Source organism: Tetrao urogallus (assembly GCF_951394365.1).
Source record: "Tetrao urogallus genome assembly, chromosome: 1".
Classification (NCBI taxonomy): domain Eukaryota; kingdom Metazoa; phylum Chordata; class Aves; order Galliformes; family Phasianidae; genus Tetrao; species Tetrao urogallus.
Window position 1 is genome coordinate 49,391,032 of NC_136813.1, and position 17,398 is coordinate 49,408,429.

Consider the following 17,398-nt stretch of genomic DNA (forward strand, 5'->3'; position numbering starts at 1 on the left):
AAAAGCTGGGAAGCAGAAGGTTGATCCAGTTCTGATAGTTCAGGATCTCCCATCTGCAAACAGGTGTTGATGAGACATCATGGCTTTTCCATCATGAGGAAAGGATGTTCCGTCCTGCACCATCCTGTAGCATGTGGAGTCCTCAGCATAATTTCTTCATTTTACATATTATGAATCTCAAACCATTAAATAATTCATCTGGTTATTTTATGCAGAATTTTTCTTCCTTCTAAGGGTAGTAGTCATAAATCATAACAACTTGCAAGAGGAAAAAAAAGCATTGCAAAATGCTAGTGTATTCCAGGGATGGAAATGCCATCTTTCACCCTGCTCTTTGTCTACTTTTTGTGTTATACTCATGCACAGATCACTTTTAAGTAATGTAAATAATCAAGCCCCACAAATTCCCAGAATATGCCAGTAACATATCATGTGGATAAAACTGTCTTGTCCTTCATCCCTGGAGCCATCCAGACTCCTATAAATTTTACAAAAGGATAGAAGGATAAATTTCAGTAGATTTCCCTTGTCAAATGGATCTAAGCTAAACTGTGAACAGCAAAACATAGCCACCAAGTGGTTTTTGGGAACTACATTTTTACAGCCGAAAATTTGTGCTAGAATTCATGCATGTACTCTAGCTTTTGAATTTATTTGCTATGTGTTAGCAATTAGCAAACAGATACTGATGTTTGAATCCAGAGTTCAAGTGTGGTTCTGGAAAGTTTTTTTACTTACACTTTCAGTTATGAAATCCATATGCATGATGGTGGAGGTACATGCATGTATATGCATACAGTCACATGTACATAAAGCACAGTTTCACAAAATAAAAGTGCATCTACATCCAAACGTGTAGAACTCCAATCTTCTCTATAGAAGTAGGTAGTAGAAATGGCCCTTGATAATCTAAGAGATAAAAATAGGTCTCAACAAAATCAGTATAGAGAAGGCATTATTTTGTCACCCTACCCTGCAAACTTCAGCATTCTGTAGGAGATTAATTAAAGCAGCCTTTGTGATTAAAATCCTTTGATTATTTTTTTAAATGAATAATGGTATCCTGGGGAAAGATCTCAAGACATGCACCACTAATGCTGCATTAGGGACAGCATGAATCATAAAATAAGAGCATTCGAACAGAAGCATTTAGTTTTCTAAAACTGTCACAAGACAGATAGATCATTCCTTGAACAAACTCCTTCGTTTTGCAGTTCTGTGCTGCAGAATTCATCAGCCCTGGCCAGAGAGATATCTTACTTAACAGCTGCAATACACTTATCCCCAAAACATCATCCTGTTCCACGTTCTCATTCCTAATCTGATGTATGCAGCCTGCTTCATTTTCCAGCAGCATCCTGACTTCTCTGCTGGAAACAGTAGCCATGTGGAATGACTCTTTTTCTGGGAGATGAAGCTGGTGTGAAGAACTTTGGGTGGCCCTCCCTCCCATGCGTGTACTTTTCTTCTGGCTTACCAGAAGTAGAGAAAGATTTGTTATCTGCATGCACTGCAGAGAGGAGGCCTGGTATAGGAAACCTAAGGGGGGGAAAGACAACTGTCTCTTCTGACAATCTGACGTGAAAACAAATGTGTTAACCTAGAAATTCCATAGCTTTGGATATGTGTTCTCTTGTAGTTCTTCACTTTTTGGAATAAAAGAGATATATATTCATTCTCTTGCATCAAACTCTGTTAAAAACTTGATAAGTAGAATGTTTTTTTAGTGATTGAATCCAATTTGTGCATGAGACTGTGATACTTGTGGGAAAATGAGATCTGAAGAAAATTATTGGTAATTTTCTAACTAAATTAAATGCATTGTAAAGTTTCCGGTGATGTCTGAAGATTTTTTCAGCTCATGACCCGAAAGGGCAAAATACAAGTGCCTTCAGAGACCTTTTTCTTTCCCCTAGTTCTGCTTACATAGCCTTCTTACTGCAGGAAGCAGATAGTAGCAGACAGGGTGCTGTATGTTTCAGATAACTCTGCCATTATCTTATTTCTTGTGCTATCCAGAAGTGTTGGATAAGATGGGATTGAAGATATCCAAACGTAATACTGCCCATTTTTTGAAAAGAAAGAAAAAAGCACAAACCATACAAAAACGTGTATTTGTTTCCTGGTGACTCATCTAAAAACTCAGGGAGAATGTGAGGAAGTGACTGATACAAACTGAGGAGATAAAGAACTAAACTGAATGTGAATAAGGGTATTTTATCTGATTGTCAAGAACATGCACCCAAAGCAAAACAGTGTAATCTATTTTGTAAGTAAATCCATAAAACTACTGATCAAAGAGGATGCCCTAATGGTAAAAGGATAAATAACTGCATAATGACAGCACTTACCTGAAAGACATTTTTTCAAACATAAAGCTCTGTAAAGCAACCGCACACCAGAGCTGTATCTTAAGTGATAACAAAAATAAAAATCCGTATCTAAATGGAACAAAAAAAAATCCAGAACAAATGTGTCTTTGGTAGCCTCTGTCCCAGTGAGTAATTGTTTTGTTGTTCAGTGCATAAAGGATTGGGTTTACCCTTATCCTTCTCCTATACAGCAGGTTGTTTTTCTGATCACATCATTCTACTGTCACAACCTGCTAACCATTTTCTCAGCCACACAATATCTGTCAGGGAGCTGGAATGAACACAAGCTGGCAAGTAACTAATTACTCCCTACTTCATCTGCATTTATTGTTACATCCTCTTTCTTCTCCATGAAATACATAGGGTTATTTGAAACGAGATGAATTTATGGGAACTTTCTTGTTTTAGGAACAAGTAATTTTTATACCAAGCATTCACAAAAAGGCTCAAATCTCTTGGTATATCAAGATATTCCTTTACTGTTAATGTTAATGTTTTCTTTTAAATTTGTTCTACAAAAATATTCAAAGCTCTCTAACTGCTTTCTAGCAACAGGATGAGTACTGAAGAATAGCAATGGTTGAAGAATAACAGCAGGTGTAAGAAAGGAGTTCAAATGATAAGGAGAAATTAGTACAACCTCATTCTTGGGTTTGTTTTCACAGTGCCATAATGCCATTCACCAAAACTTCTCTGTAGCCATTTTTACCAATACTTTGCTTCACCTTAATAGCTTTGACTTTGGTTACAGATTCCAGCACCTTGACAGTCCCCTATTTCATAGAATCATAGAATGGTCTGGGTTGAAAAGGACCACAATGATCATTTAATTTCAGTCCCCCTGCTATGTACAGGGTCACCATCCACTATTTCTACTTACACAAAGTAGGCTCTCTCCAGTGTGTTGCTCCTACTCATCCATCTGAAAACATTTTTGCCTGCAGTGCCCTGATCCCACTATGGAGCTGTTTTAGCTGCTACAGAATGCTCACAGAACCTTCCAATACATATATTGGATGCTCTTGGGTGCACCTCTCATCTAGCCCCTGCAGTCACATATCACACTCCCTTCATCTCCTGCTGCAGATTCTGTGGTGATGGAGGCCACCTGAGATCCTGAAGCAAATGTTGGCATCAGTCCGACTACTTGGTAGTAAAATATAGTAAAATCCACCTTTAATGGATTCCCATTCTCCTTCACTTTTTGATTGTTCTAGACTAGATCACATCCAGCTAAAAATGGATCCCCATGAGAAAGGGGTTTGGTTTCCAACCAGCTCTATCTGTACCTCTGCAGCTCTCCTTGCACCTCTCTGAGGATGAGATTTTATCCTCAGTGTGGAGAAGCAGCCCCTTTTCAGTCAGCTTGAATAAATTGTGTGACTGCACCCTGAGCTGGACAGGTACTGTCGTCGAGCTTTCTGCCACCGCTTTCTCTTTCCTAGGCTGTCTTTCACTAACTCACTAGTTAATGAAAAAGACGCTTGGCTGTGTCATGCATCCCAGATGGGAGAAGGCATTTGAGGAGACTCGCAAACACTATTGTGTCCCTCATTGTTCCTTCACTATCCATAACATGCAGTCATACCATGAGTGCAATCATAGCTCACTACATTTTGAAGAACAAATTTTATAAACATCTATGGATTTTTCACTTCTACTGAAACATTCGTACTGAGGGAAACGACAGGCATGAACTACAGTCAAACTTTGGCACGTTCTTTTTTGAAGTGGCCACTCAGTTCACAGTAAATTGTATTCACCCCTTGCATAATTTGGATTAAATAACCTACCCTAAACATAGGAAAAAGGGAAGGAAAACTCTCTACAGAGTAGCCTCAGAGATATGCAAAAATATGACAATTTTTCCATGTCATCATCTCCCTTATTTTAAATTAGTGAGATTCCTTCTTATCACAGGAAAGAGAAAAATAAGATCTGCCTTTTCATATATTATCTTTTTACATTTTATTGATTGATGTTTTTGTTAAACTTCTCCTTGTACACTCTCAAGCAATTGTGGTCTGGGATATGTGACAAAGATGAACAAACACACCTGGAATACAGACACAATAATTTCTTCATGAATAAAAACTCCTCCACAGATTTATTTAAACTAACAAGTTTAAATACAAGCAAGTTCACAAATATTTGCAGAAAAAAATAAAGAAATAAAAAGCATTATGCAAGGGGTGAGTTCAATATAGTGTCTGTTATTTTTTTGTAAATATGAATATATGAATGTTTGAAGTAATAGAAATAAATATTTCTACTCCATTTGGAAGATTACCACTTAAGGATAGAGTGCTTCCACTTCTACCTGTGCAAATCATTTTTGAAACAGCAGGTCTAACCTACTTTCCTAAAAGAAAATATGAATGGTATCTCTCTGCTTTAGGGAAAAAAAGGCTGTTCCTAGGCTGCTACAAGAATTTTCTAAGCCTACTACTCCTTTCTGAGTGGGGGAGGATCATAATATTATCATTTAAATCATCATTGTGTATAGGGGCTGCTCCAAATGTAATGCCTCCTATTTTATTATTGTTAGCACAGGACAGCAGAAGCAGATGTTGGAGGTGTGGCAATAAAGGCTGAACCACCCTGCCAGTATTCCATTACATTTTGTTTCTCTGTGACAGATGGCAGCAGAGGGGCAGTCTGACTGAATGGTGTGTGACACAGAAGTATATATAAAGAAAAAATGTCACTGGATTTCTCTATTTGAAAAAAAAAAAATGGCATCCACTGATGTTCATCAACACTTGCTGAACATTTATGGAGACCAAACTGTGGATGTGAACACAGTGAGGTGGTGGGTGGTACTTTTCAGCAGCAGTAGTTCTCCTTCACTGGTGCAGATTTTTATGAGCATAGAATGCAGGCTCTTGTTCATCTCTGGCAAAAATGAACAGCTAAAGATGTTGTCAGATTTATAGCTTAGAATTTGCTTCATCAAATAGTGCTCTTCTGCTATTTATATCCGTTGTAGTTTTCACAGAACGAAATAGGAGGCGTCACTTTTGGAGCAGCCTACGTACGTTATTAACTGTTGTGTTTCCTGACAGAGATTGTGGGAAACAATGAGGACATAAAATGTCTTAAATTTTACATTTACTGAAAGAGAACCCAGTTGACAATTCTTATGAGACGCTTTTTTAGTTAATTGACTGTCAGCAGTGCTAGTGGCCTGTGTAAAGATTTCCCATCCCAGCAGACAGGATTCAGTATCTGGTACAGTACACCAATATCAGATGATGTCATTTTTTTTTCCCATCTTTCTGCTTGAAAAAATATATGACGACTTTAAGGATCATTTTAGACAATTAAATATTGCTAAATCAATTTTTAGAACACTGTTTGCTGGCTTTTTGTTTTCTCACTTATGTTCTCTTTTGGAAACATGAAAAAGAATTCCCCTTTAAATGCTGTCGTATTCCATATGACAGCCATTGTTTTATCTCCCCCATGTTTTGAATGAAGCCAAAACTAACATGGCTTATTTTGTTGAATAGGAAAAATATCAGGAAAAATATAAGCTTAATTACTACCTCATCCTGTCATGACAATGCTTAACTATTTCTGTTCCAGTACTGTCCACAGACATTAATACAGCATGGGGAATAACAGTTATTCATTTGCTGCCACATTGAGCCAAGGGGAAACAAAAATGGTTCTTTTCTGTGAAAAATGAGAATAGGAATAAGTAACTGCCTCCAAAGCAAGTTACTGAAAAGATGATTTGTAACTTTAGAAGGCCTCAGATTATATCACATTGGCTTGGCAGATTTAAGTATTAATAATAATGTTGTTATCATGATTAAAAAGTTTAACATTTAAAGACATTTTTACATAGCTTTATGTTCAGGAAATTTGACATTTATTATTTTTGATAGCAAATTAGCATAGGGTATACTGTAATATTTGTTCTTGCTTTTTGTAATAGTGCATCTGTGTCCTATTCACACTTATACCTGCATGAATCTAGAACAGCTGCAATGAAATCAGAGTTTGTATCCCAAACACACTGGGATGCTACATTGATTATAGCAGAATTTTACCAACATGTGTTGGTAAGTAGAGGAGTCAAGTTAAGTGAATGTGAGTTGAGCTTAAGAACTGCATGAAAACTGTCCTTGAGCACAGTTCAGCATGAGAGGAGGAGCTCAGATGAGAGAGGAAGATGAATCATAGAATCATAGAATCATTTTGCCAATACTTCACTTCACTGTAATAGATTTGACTTTGGTTAGAGATTCCAGCATCATGGCAGACCCTTATTTCATAGAATCATAGAATGGCCTGGGTTGAAAAGGACCACAGTGATCCACAATTGAGTTTCAACTCCCCTGCTATTTGCAGGGTCACCAACCACCAGACCAGGCTGCCCAGAACCACATCCAGCCTGGCCTTGAATGCCTCCAGGGATGGAGAATCCACAGCCTCCTTGGGCAACCTGTTCCAGTGCGTCACCACCCTCTGTGTGAAAAACTTCCTCCTAAAGGAAAGGAACTGCTAAAGGTGGGACAGAGCTGTGCAGTGGCTCAAATGCAAATATGCAAAAGTGACACACATCGGGAGGCCACTGAAGAGGGAATCCAGTGTGAATGCTTTTGCAATAAGTTAGCACCTGCATCTCAATCCTTAACTAAAAGAATGTGGGTGGGATCTCCCTCCAGAAGTCTCCAGAGATGGCTTCATTTCTTTATTTAGCATATAGGGAATCAAAGGACTATTTTCCTAAGTGCTTAATATAGTAGAAACGGTTTAAAACTCAAAGTTATGGATAATTGATCCAAAAACATCCCCATACCTCCCTGATCCCCCTGTCAGGTTTTCTGACATTCAACAGCCTTCTAGGGAAATATAACATATTGATATTCAGAAATCTCTCTTGTATGAAACAGGTTGATCAGATAATTTTTCCTGTTGGAAAATGATGAGTACTTAAGGGAGTATTAATACGATGGTTCCCTGGCTGCTGGCCTGGAAGCCTTGCCAATGTGCAGCCAGCCAGCAATCTTTCTGTGAAGAATGCTCCATTTTTAAATTTTTCACCCTCAGTTAAAACAATTCTTTTCCTGCTGTGAAAATTTTAGTGGGAACCGATCTTTTACTTTTTGGCCAACTTCACCTGTGTGTTGTTAAATATTTATGCTGATTACAACATATCAGTCAAGTGGCCTTGTGCAATGAACATTAGATTTTTATATTACTTCGACCTTCCCTAGACTGCATGAATATTTTTACTCTTGATCTCCCAGTCATTTAAAAGAACAGAACAGAGATAATTTAGAAGAGTTAAGGAGCTCAAGTGCAGAATTTTACAGCATTGCCCCTATCCTATTGATCAGTTCTGTTTCATCCCAGTAATACACTTTGTGCAGCTAGGCAACGTACAAACTTGTTTTTTCCTTTCAAGAAGAATGTTGAAACAATAAAGGATAAGTCATACTGGCTGTATTGATTTGAGACAACCTTGATGTACACAATCTTTTGAGATTCAAACATTTATCTGGAGGGCAAGGGAAATAACATTTTATTTGCTTCATTGGGCCTTATTGAGAGAAAATGATGTTAGGCATCTAAAAATTCTCAGCATAGTGGCAGGCTTTTAAAGGCAATGAGATAATTGCAGCACATTTCCATATTAATCAATAGAATGAAAGACAAAAATCAATTTTGTCTGTGCAAGTGTGTGTGACACTTCCCTAAGAGCCATAGTATGGGATGGATACCTTCCAGCAGGGCTGGCCATGGGTTGATTATTTATGGCAAGGAAAAGCATTAAGTCAGCTCAGTGACAAAGTAGCAGGAAAGATATTATTCATGGGATATCTATTCAAAAATCTGGCATTGGTATCTGCAAAATGTTATTTCAGATCTTAATGACTATTGTGGTTTCCTACATAAAACAGGAGAAAAAAGTCTTTTGTTCGGAAGAACAAAAGGCTGAGTTTACCAAAAGAGCTGAGAAGCATCCAGATGTTCTCTGAGAGTTGTGAGAACCCTAAGGAATCTGTCACATAGTCTTGGGATTAGCAAGGAGTAAAGAAATGAATAAAACGTGACTCTAGTTTCATATTCCGCTTCCTTATTCCTGTACTGGAACAGAACCTCAACACCAAGTCACCCTCCCCCTGCCACACACTGTTTGACAATCTTTTTGAGATAGTAGAATGTTAGGTTACAAATTGGATGTTTTTTGAAAGCTTACATTTATAATTTAATATAAAACATAATATAAAAAATATAATTTAATATAAAGTAATATAAAACAACTGCTGTATCCAGTTGTTATTTCAGTGTATATTTAGAAAATAAGCATTAACTTTTTTCTTTGGTGCTTTGTTCCTGCCTGAGTTGTTCCCAATATTTAGCTTGGGGTTTGTTTGTAGTTTGGTTTTTGGAGTGGCTTTTTTGGGATTTTGATTTTGACAATTGTTCAGGCTATAGTAGAATGATCTAGCTCCAATCAACAAGCTGTTTTTTGAGTGATAATACTCATTTCAGAGTCCATTGTTGCCTAAAATACATTAGAATTTACTTATTTTTCTTATAAAACACCATCACTTGATATCATTTTACTCCTCAGACACACAGAACCACAAGATGCTTCTTGGATTTTCTGCAACAGTGTTTATCTTTCCTATCCTGAATAGTAAAACTAGTGCACCTAACAATTTACTCCCATTTCCAGATTACATATAATTTATGAGCTGGTTACAGCAGCAAAATCTTAAGCAGTGAGTCTTGTGTAATCCATTAAAAAGCCTTTGGAGCAAAATTTGTGCCGTTCTAAGCTTTCTACCACCAATTTAGGCTATAATCTTAACTTCTAGATACCAGAAGTGAACGGAAGCCCAGCCATACAATCACAGAAAAATTCTGGGTCATAGAGGGATCTGAAGAGATTCTCAGGTGTTTAATTTCTCACATGGTGAATAGATGTGCATCTTGTATTTTCACTCCACATCAATGTCCCCAATCTTCAGAGTATCTACCTTTTAGGCACTTAAGACTGTGATGAGATCCCCTTTGAGTGTGTGCTTTGTAGCCTAAGCAAAACTAGTTCATTTGGCCTTTCTCTGTCAGGTTTTCCAAATCTTTCACCATCTATGTGGCCCTCAACATTTCTCTGAAGGGCTAGAAAACATTTGATTATCTTGAGGCAGCATTTAAGATCCTCTGCATTCCACAGTAGAGACTATAGAAAGGTAGTGAATGGAAAATAAGAATGGCAAATTTGTTACATTTAAGTGAGTTTTTTAAAAACAATATAGAGGCCACCATGGCTATTCCTAGAATTATTATGTATAGACTAGATGCTGGTAAAAGGTGAAGTTATTCTTGAAATAACCAGTTTCTTAAAATAAGTTGCTTTAAAAAATGGAAAAGTATCATTTCTCAAGAAGACATAGTAGATAACTTATTTATTATATTTTCAAAAGAGTAAATTCTGTTAAGTTTGGAAAAACTTAATTTTACTGCACAAAATTTAGGAATATAAGTAGGGTATAGAATGAAAATCAGTGCAGAGAGTATAATCACAGTAAATTTGGAATATGAGAAGACATTTGACATGGAAAATCTGAATTATAAATCAGTTGTGATGAAGAAGATAAGGAAATCAGATGAAACAACAGGTTCAAGGCAATTTTCTGAGTTAGGGATTTGGGCCAAACATGGTCTCTGCAAAACAACACAGATTAAATCCTAATTTAAAGGCTTGATTCATTCTGGACAACACAATACCAGTAAATTCTTTTAAAGATAAATAAAGAAAACAGCAAAAGACCCAAGGAAATCACTCAAATAAATGATAAAAAAAAAAAGTTTTTTTAAAAAAAAAGAAGAAAAGAAAGGCAAGCATGGAAAGTGTGATACAGCCCAAACTGAATGAGAGTATGATAAATGTCCGCAAGTGTCTGAAGAATATATAAAAGTCATACTGTTTAAGATAGCTTATAGTAATAATTCAGTGAAATTAAACAGCAAAAAAGACATACAACACATGACTTGAAAAATATTCCAGTGAGGTAGAATAGACAATGAAATAACTGTAAAAGAGTGCTGGTAGACTTTCAGTGTTAGCAGTGGAATGGCTAAAAAGATCTTTGAGGCTCTACTGTCTGTGATCCTACCAACATTCCATGAACATTTATATTCAGGAGAGTTTTACTACTGAATGAAGATACTGAATAAGAGATGTTAGTCTTCAACCATTTGAGCACCTCTCATCAAAGGAGAGTGAGAAAGATGCATGTTTTTAAAATGTCCCAAAAGACTTATCTTAAAAGAATTACACAGATGAGTATATATTAATTCAATTAAATGAACAGGCTATAGCAGGAAGCATATGGGCATGTATCAATAAGAGCTATTTTATTTACTAACTACATTTTCTGTAGCTGATGATGGGACTATTTAAACATCTCTTGGCATAAGGAAAAAGCAATAAGACAAATATTTTATAAATGTGCTGCATTTTATTCATTGATTTATGTCAGACATTCAGACAGAACTCTCAGAAATATTTGGCAGTAACATTTGCTTGAAGTCTGCTTCAGAACATCTCGCATTCAGCTCCCATAGGGTAGCAGAATCATAAAAGTAGATTATCATTTTGCCTGGTTTTTGCTCCTTTCTTTCTGCACATGTGAAAAAAAACAAGACATCATCTGACAACAGTATATTCAATTATTTAGAATCACTTGAAGTTATAGAAAGACAAAGAAGAAAAATGATTTTAATATGGTTATTTTTTTCAGTACGTGGAGGAAATGTCTATGTTATACAGAATGCTGAAAAAATTTAGGGAACCTACTGTTCAACCTACAAAATTCATTTTGTTGCTATCAGCAACGATAAGATCACAACCGCCTGCCAATATATTTTGCATGCATACACTGTACATGATATGAAAGTGATTTTTTGAGCTGTTATAAATAAAAGAGAATGTTAGAGAACAACCTGGTGGAAGTGATAAGAAATTCTCCGCTATTATTGGGTAAGGGAAAAGTTAGCTCATTGGTAACATGGGCAATTTTTTCTTTCTTGTGAGATCAATAAGTGGTCTTGCCATGAATCAAAATGGCCACATAGCTGGCAATATATATCAAAAACGTAATATGAAACCTGCAACTGAAAGTAAATATTGATAACCATTTGCCCAGGGAGGTGGTGGAGTCGCCTTCCCTGGCAGTGTTCAAGAGGTGTCTGGATGAGGAGCTGCAAGATATGGTTTAGTGCTTGCGGTGGCAATGGTGATGAGGGGAAGGTTGGACTAGATGATCTTGTAGGTCCTTTCCAGCCTTGTGATTCTATAATTTTATGATTCTATGACTCTATAATAATTAATAAGGTCTGATGAGCTAAACATATTTTTCTCAGTTTGCCTTTGTAATTAAATACAGATCTACCTTAGTAAATAATCTTACTTTGATGTTGGTAAGTGAATATCCAAATAGAAAACACTGAGATTCCCTTTATATAAATGAAACATGAATTTTAAGAAAAGTAACTCCCACCTCCTTAAAAAAAAAAAAAAAAAAAAAAAAAAAAAAACAGGAAAGCTTCAAAGGAAGACTGAGGATTTTAATGCTATTATGTTAATAATGTGTGGAGCTTAATGACAGTTGCAGGGGGAAATCTGTCAATTAAGTCTCATCAGAATAGAATAGTACAGTGTTCTCATATGAAGAGTAATGTGAAAAAAGGTAAGGTAGACCCTAAGAAAAACACCAGTATTGGCATCACTTCTGCGTTTTATACTGGTTTTCTGAGAAAAGATTTCTTACCACCTCATTAAACATGAGGTGGAGTTTTACTTTCCTGTTTTTGAATTTCTTTAGTAAATCATAATCTAGCTGTAAAAGTTTTGGCAGAGAATTACACAGATGTCTTTCTGCTGTTATTATATTTCCAAGAAGTCAGTGTGTGCCTACAATTCACTTCTCAATTTTTCTTTTTTTATTTTGCTTCATTAATTTACCATCCACTGCTCCAAAGACTTTATGGGCATTATTTATATTTAGTGTCACAATAGAAAATTCAGTGAGTTTTACCTACATGATGCAGTAAATACTACCCAGACTCCTGCTTCTCTCTACCCTTGGTCAGAATGTTGGTAAAGTACTGAATGAGCAGTGCTTAGTAGTCTAGCTTATTATGGTTACATCCTTTTTCTGAACTGCAATTGCAATGCCTAAGGTCATGGTAAACCACAATAAGGTGCTCTTCCGTTTTCGAGTAATCTCTTGCAGTCCACTGGCTTGTGCATAGACAAACCCTTTGAAGCTTCCCAAATAAAGTTACTCTTTACGTTTTTTCACAAAGAATGGTATGAACAAGAACTTCACATTCCTTGGTAAATGTTAGATCAAATTTACAAAAAAATAGAAACCTCCCAAAAAGAAATTTCAGACGAGGTTTCTCTCCCCTTTTTCCTTGAAACAAAATATACCTTAAAATTTCATGATGGATGTGAAATTCAGTAATTTAATGATTTTGTTTTTAAAGCATTCATCCACAGATGCTTCTCTGGATTCCTCTGAGGAAAGCTCAGCCACTGGTGAGATCTCACTGATAATTTAAGAGTAGGACAACAGAGATGTGCATGAAAGGAAAAAATGAAATTATAGCCAAATAATTCAGGCCACAAAAATTGTCAGATTTCTCATAAATCAGTGTGTTCTTCTCTTTTCTTTTTGTTTCAATCTGCAACAGATTGCCCAAGGAGGCTGTGGATGCCCCATCCCTGGAGGCATTCAAGGCCAGGCTGGATGTGGCTCTAGGCAGCCTGGTCTGATGGTTGGCGACCCTGTACATAGCAGGGGGGTTGAAACTGGATGATCATTGTGGTCCTTTTCAACCCAGGCCATTCTATGATTCTGTGATTCCATTATTCTATGGTTCTATAAAATGTAACATAAACAGGAAGATAGCACTTTTGGTATCAAAATAAGTCAAAAAGACATTGTCTTGATGCAGCTCATAGGAAACAGAGGCAGATTCTTCTGTATTTATTTTCTATCTATTGTTTTGCCCAGACATGTTCAAGGTTCATTAAACCTCATCAAACGTGTCCTTCTGCATACTTAAACAGTAAATGACAGCATAGTGATCAGCTGTGTTTTGTTCTTCTCATTAAAACATCACTTATAAACTACTTTTAAAAAATCTGATTTTTTTTTTTTTTTAATTTGAAAAGTAAAAAGAAAATATCTTTCAAATCTCATGTATTGGTTAGAATGAAGCAATGTACTTCTAAGGCCGATTGTCATAAACATATGTTATTTGTTTGCATAGATAAGATAGTACAAATGCATTTTAAGCTGCTGTATTCAGCCAGCAGAGACATTTCTGGGGTCCCAGACACCATACTCCAAGATTCCAGTACTTGGCTTTTTTCACTGTATCAGGGAGGTGTCCACTCCTGTTTTCAGTGGCATGCACCTAGCAGGAGATTCTGTGTCACAGTGACTTTATGTGCCATATGGTCTGTGCCTTCTCAGGGCTCTTTTGCAAGCCCATGTCCGTCAGTGAGCAATTAGTTGGGGGGGCTGTTTCCAAGTTGCTAACAAGCCTGCAAAGCAAGACTGAATTAACTTAAACTGAATTCTTGAATGACTGCAGATAGATGCCAGCTTTTTGTCAAGCACTGTAGTATATAGAGAAGGAAACCACACTTAGCCCAAGCAATGCAGATTTTGAAAAAAATGGAAAGAAGGTAAAATCAGAGAATAGAGATAATTATACAACACTGTCTGAGTTTATCAACAAAAAAACAGTCAATTAATATATCATTTTTCATTTATTACACAAACTGTAATTAAGCTCTCACTAATAACTGAGCTGAGTGAGAAATTATTCAACCCATACTTACCAGTCCTACTGAACCAAATTATGCTTTATTTGAATTCAAGGGTTGGTTCTTGACAATTAAGATTTTAAAACAAGACATATTGATTTTCCTAACTTCATTTTGAAAGCATTTCATCTTCTCCTATAATAATACAATAATTTTAGGAGTAAAAACAGACTTGGGACAGAACACTGTATATATATTGTTACATGATTATAGACTCGATGAGCTATGAACTGTGAAGAATCATAACACCATTTTGAATGACTTCTTATAACTCTGAGATGATTAAATTTCATTTGATTTTCTTTAATTCAATCTAACAGGTTCTATTTAATTAAATTGCATAGAATATGTTGTGCATGTACATTGTATGTATTCATACAGAATTATGCAAGTGAATAGAATGGTGTAGTAATAGATTTAGGGTTGTGGCTAGCAAATAAGACGATAAAACCTAATGAGTTGAGGGAATATTTTCCAAATGAGGAATTCATCTAAAGAAAACACACAGTTTTTTCCTAGAGATCAATGTTAAGAAAATTCAGCCTGAATCTTAGTTGGAGAGCTAGCTCAAAAATTCAGAAGAGAGAGGCTACTGCCGTAGTGATTCTGTTTCCAAAAGGCTCACACGCTCCCAAATAATATGATTTCCTCGCTCTTCAAAGCTTCTTTCAATCAAGGTCTGTCAGATATCACCCAGATAGGTTTGACTTAATGTTAAGGATAATAATGGTTAGAGAAAAGGTAGTAGGAAGAATTCAGTCAGACAAAGACTGAGACAATCATTTTGCAGTTCACAGAAATGTCATTTACTCATTGTCTTTTGCTTTGGCTGAGCTGGTACTCCTCCCAGAAGGAGGCAGGAGTAACTCATCAGTCCAACCACCACTAAATCATCAGTGGCCCCACACATCTTGTTGAAAACAAAAACACCACTTTTCAGTTTATACAAGAGCTTACCTAAATTTTGCAATCAACAAGGGCTTCTAGTCTGATCTGGGCCCTAAAATGAGCCTTCAAGTAGCATAGCCACTTGAATCAGCCTTGGAAATAATGTAGGATAAACCCATTTTATCTTAGCCCTTCAGAACTTCTTTTCTATTTTACATGGGGCTATAGCCCATGTGATTGAAACATACACTTGACTCTAATATTAAGTTGAACCCAAGCTCTTGAAGCTACCATCAGTTCTGCAACTAGAATATATCTAACAAGGAAGTTCAACACAGCAAAAGGCTCAGAGAGATCTATGACAGCCAGGAATTAACTACACTCCTCAGCTTTATGCGTTCCCAGAACGAAGACTAAGGCTGCTATTATAATGCAAAAACTCAGGTTATGAACGGAAGCTGATGTACTGAAAGGTGGGTTTTTTTTCTAAAATTACCAATTGTCTAACCAAAGGATAGATTTTAGTTTATATATATTTTAGTACTATTTGTTTTGAAGTTGATGGCACTTTGCTTGAGATAAGGCTGTTCTGACAGTTGACACTGTGATTCCTGTTCAGTCAAGGCTGATGCATTTTTCTGTCACATAGTTGAGATTGCTTTTCAAGACTTAATTCAGAACTAGCAATCCTTATCATCAGAACAAACAGTAAGTGAACTAATGCTACCACTTGTTCTCATGAAGGATTCTCATACCAACAGTTACCTATTTACTGACCTCTATTTCAACAAAGTCCCTTATCTCAAACATGTACTTGAGCTCAAAAGCAGGCTTGTTCAGCTTGTTAGTTTCCAAATTAAACCATGTTGGAGTAAAGAATTACCTGTCCTTAAATTAAGCTGTGAGCTACTCTTGTAATGAATAAATAACACCAATTCTTTTATGCATAAACTCCTAAGACTAAACAAAGAGCCTCCAGAATCCAGCCACCACTTTTGCCAGAACACTGCTTACTCGTAGTTGTGGCAGCTGGGATTTAGGCTGATCTCATTACTTGTAAATTTCGAAGATATAAATGTCTTATAGAAGACATTCTAAATTTGTGGGAAATTAAATCCTTTACACTGGACCATACTTCCATCTGTGGAAAAATAAAATGCATGCATGTGCAGGTATATATATATATGTGTGTGTGTGTGCCTATGAAAGTATATAACTTTGTATGTGCATAAAATATTTTGGTTCTTCTATCAGAGTTAGGTGCAGTTTTCAATAAGCATCCCATTGAAAAGGGTTTAAACTAAAGCACTTCAAAATAACAGGCTGTCAAAATAACACCTCTGTTTGAAACTGAATTGCTTTCATCTCACCATTTCTCACAATTAGTGGCAAGTGTAAAACACCCCACTCCAAAAAAGAGGCATGCCCCTCTTACTAGCCTGAAAGTACAGTGACGTATTAGACCTGAAATTACAGAAGTGCTTAGGTAAAAAAATGCTAATTTCAATTTCAGTGGGATATTTAGACACTCACTGATTGCACATAAACTATTAACATGCTGTGACCCTCAGGTTAGGCTGTGCATAGATTTTTGCTTCTCAGCTACTCTTGTGAGACACCAGCATCTTCTTCCCTACATCCACAGATGCATGCTTCTGTGGGAAGGAAGGAGACAGACATGCAAACAGGAAAGCAGCCCCAGGACTCTCTAGCCAAGTGCAGGGATAGCACTGCCATCAAAGCGATGGAGTGCTCCATGCCTCTTGGCACAGCTTTGCAGGACTGGTACTTTCTGCAGCAAAGAACAAATGAGGTCTGTTTTAGGAGGAAGCCTGCTTAGTACATTTTGAAGCCTGAGTTTGAGAGATAGAGAGTATGCAAAGGTTTTTGTTTATTGTGTTATTATTGCTTGTGGGTTTAAATGTATGTTGATTCTGGAAGTCTTAGATGCTTACATAGGAGAGGAAAAAAATGTGATGTTCAAAAGCATAGCATAAATGCAGTATATCAGATGACAGAAACTGTGCTGTCTGTGTCAATGGACATAAGATGTGGCAAATCTGTTTTTATTGTTGTTAATTTCACTTCAGTTGCTTTGTTTTTACTTGTTAGTGAACTCTCCCAGCTACAATTGTTTTTGAGAGGGTCTCAAAAGCAAACTAAGTAAACAATTTTCTTTAACTTCAAAAAACAAAGAGTATATTTTCCTGCATAAACCTCTCAACTACAGTTTGAAATGCAGCAGGGTGAACATGGTTATACCTATATA

General features: G+C 36.5%; 1 protein-coding gene across 1 annotated transcript in view; it reads left to right on the forward strand.

Annotated features, from left to right (window-relative positions):
* Positions 1–17,398, forward strand: part of GPC6 (glypican 6) — a gene marked incomplete at both ends in the record, with an annotated part of 726,193 nt that overhangs the window by 640,451 nt on the left and 68,344 nt on the right. The gene's annotated exons all lie outside the window — the stretch shown is intronic.